This window comes from Tachyglossus aculeatus, chromosome X1 (genome assembly GCF_015852505.1).
Source record: "Tachyglossus aculeatus isolate mTacAcu1 chromosome X1, mTacAcu1.pri, whole genome shotgun sequence".
Classification (NCBI taxonomy): Eukaryota; Metazoa; Chordata; class Mammalia; order Monotremata; family Tachyglossidae; genus Tachyglossus; species Tachyglossus aculeatus.
In genome coordinates, this window is record NC_052101.1 from 49,843,815 (window position 1) to 49,846,801 (window position 2,987).

At 45.4% G+C, this 2,987-nt stretch overlaps 1 non-coding gene across 1 annotated transcript; it reads right to left on the bottom strand.

Annotated features, from left to right (window-relative positions):
- Positions 1 to 1,870: 1,870 nt before the first annotated feature.
- Positions 1,871 to 2,008, bottom strand: LOC119920002. Its single transcript, XR_005447774.1, has one exon. It is a non-coding gene; the product is annotated as a small nucleolar RNA SNORA7 (small nucleolar RNA).
- Positions 2,009 to 2,987: the final 979 nt, after the last annotated feature.

The following is a 2,987-nucleotide window of genomic DNA, read 5'->3' on the forward strand; positions in this document are numbered from 1 at the left end:
TTGGCCCATAGTAAGCCCTTAAAAAATACCATTAAAAAAGCAAAAAAAAAGAAAAAAAGAAAGCACAAACCACGGTTTTCTTTTGATTTCCCTTTTACCTCTTACCCTCTACTCTGGGCTAAATTCGGTCCAATTGGATGCTCAAGAGAGTCCAATGTAGAGTAGATGAGTGCTTCACCTACATAAGGATCTGTTAGACCTCCTGCATAGAATAGAATTGGCTGGTTGAACATGGCAGCACCGAGGGAGGAAATCAAAGTCGACACCCCTCAACCTGTCCTGCAGAAAAGTCCATATTTCAGTAGGGGATTGGGCCAAGCAGACCAGTAGCCTGTGATGGCCCCTCCCAAATCCACCTCTGCTTTGGCCTCCAGTGGCCTGGATGTGAGAGGGAAATGGGGACCGTAAGCCCCTAGAGGGTAGGGTATGTGTGTCTGGCTACTTCTATAATCTCCCAAGTGCTTAGGGTTAGTGTTGAGCATTCAGCCAATGCAATTTACTGATGGGTGGCAATGGATGGTGGGCCGAAAGGAAACTTGCCTCTCTTGATGACGGTGGAGTCGGCTACTTCTGGTGATCTGGAGGGATCCATGTCAGAGTGGATCAGAGACGCTGGGTTAGAGATACTCTGAAAAGGTGGGAGATCTCTCAGGAGGCCAGAGTTGGACCTCAGAACCCTTTCCTAGCTGTGCGTCTTCCCTTGATCCCCTACAGAACACTCGTTGATGTCACGAGGAGTTATGAGGCTGGACAGAGGGGAGTCAATGGGAGGTGCAAAGAGTAGCAATTAAGTCTTTGAAGGCTCAGAGCAGGCCCTGGGCATAACTTTTGATTTGTATGCCGCTCTACGTGGCCAAGACCAGATCCCGTGATCTGGCCTTCATCCACATCAGTCACAGTGTCAGGGAATGTGCCTGGGGAGGGTGTCCTCACCCAGGGTGGATGTGTCAAAGGACAGAATGTCAATGAGGTTTTTGGTGTGGATTCTGGCTCTCCTAAGTGCCTAGTACAGGCTTTCAATAAAAATGATTGCACATAACCAGTGCTCAATAAATCCCCTTGATTAATTGATTGATTAAAAATCCAGCACTCCAGAGGTTACCAACTGGAGGGCAGAGGCCAGTCTGGAATGGGATTGAGAAGCAGCGTGGCCTAGAGGAAAGAGCACAGGCCTGGGAGTCAGATGACCTGGGTTCTAATCCTGGCTCTGCCAATTGCTTGCTGTGTGACTTTGGGCAAGTCACTTAATTTCCATGCCCCAGTTTTCCTGTTCTCCTTCCTACTTAGACTGTGGACAGGGACTGTGTTCAACCTAATTAAATTGCATCTATCCCAGTGCTTAGAAAAGTATTTGATGTACAGTAAGTGATCAACAAGTACCATAAAAAACAACAATCAATTTCCTGACTTCTGTCTTGCTCTGTGACTGATCTAGGGCAAGTCCGCTAGCCTCTGTTTCTGTTTCCTCATTGGAAATCTGTAGCAAGTAATAATGATTCTCTCTCTCTCTCTCTCTCTCTCTCTCTCTCTCTCTCTGACACAGTTAGCAGGTTGGTTTGAGAGGAGTGAAGCACATGAGTAGGGTTGAAGTGGGAGAAGAGAGTGGGTAAGTAGCAGGGAGAGAGCTGATTGATTACCTTAAAGCCGATGGTTAGGAGTTTCTGTTTGATGTGGAAGAGAGGACTGGGAGATTGGAAGATTTTGAGGAGTGGGGAAATTTGTGCAAAACAATGTTTTAGAAAGGTGATCTGGGCATCAGGGTTAAGTATGGATTGAAGTGGTTTACCATTGCCTCCTTCTACGCAGTAAACTTGAGTCTTCGCTCTCGACTCTCTCCCATGCTGCTGCTGCCCAGCATGGGTGAATTTTGACTTGTAGCAGACTGCCTTCCACTTGCTAGCCACTGGCCAAGCTAGGAATGGAATGGGTATGCCTCTGCTTGACTCTCCCTCCCATAGCTGAGACTGGTAGAGTACTGGAAACTCTCCAGGTGCAACCCTGAGAGGGGAACAAGTACTAATACATTATTATTATTACTACTACTACATGCTGCGGGGTTGTTTTCGGAGATAACAATTCAACCCAACTTCAGAGTGTCACAACAATTCACACCACTAAAATGATGGGTATAATAATGAGCCATCTGAATGAATAGGTCTTACCTATTTTAATAAAACACCAGACTTGGAATAGGTACATTTACAACTTAGTGCCCAGACCTTGCGACAGTAAAGTTACTGGGTCTTAAAGTGATTGCTCAGTGTGGCAATCAGTGAGTCCACAGGGCAAATTGACAGTTAGAAATGAGTCAATGAATAAAAGAAAAGATCAGTCAACAGAGGAAACAGGTGGAGATGGCTTGCCTATGCAAAAATAACCACCAGTCATGAAAATTAATAAATCAAGTTGCCCAGGTAATTACTCCCCTTGCACCGAATTAAGTAATATTACAAAGATGGAAACATTGGATTCAAAAATATTGTGGAATAAAAATAATGAGATCTGAGAGAAAGATGGAAATCATGGGTCCCAGAATAAATGGCAAGGCATAGTGTTCATGAATTGGTGATGGGGAGTTTGAGAGGTACCCAGACATCTTGAACTCTGAACCTGGAAACAATATGCTTGTTAGAAGGGGAAAACTAGGCCAATGGAATAATCATCATCAACGGTGTTGATTGAGTGCTTACTGGGTTCTGACCACTGTGTAAGCGCTTGGGGGAGTACAGTAAAACAGAGTTGGTAGATATGCCCATAGTGAGCTTTCATTCTAGGAGGGGAAGAGTAAGGACTTGTGGAAAAACCATGGGCCTAGGAGTCAGAGGACCTGGGTTCTAACCTCAGGTCAGCCAATTGCTCTGCCAATTGCTAGTTGTGTGATCTTAGACAAGTCACTTAACTTCTCTGTGCCTCAGTTTCCTCAACTGTAAAATGGGGATTCAATACCTGTTCTCCTTCCCACTTTGGACTCAGGGCCTGGGTCTGAC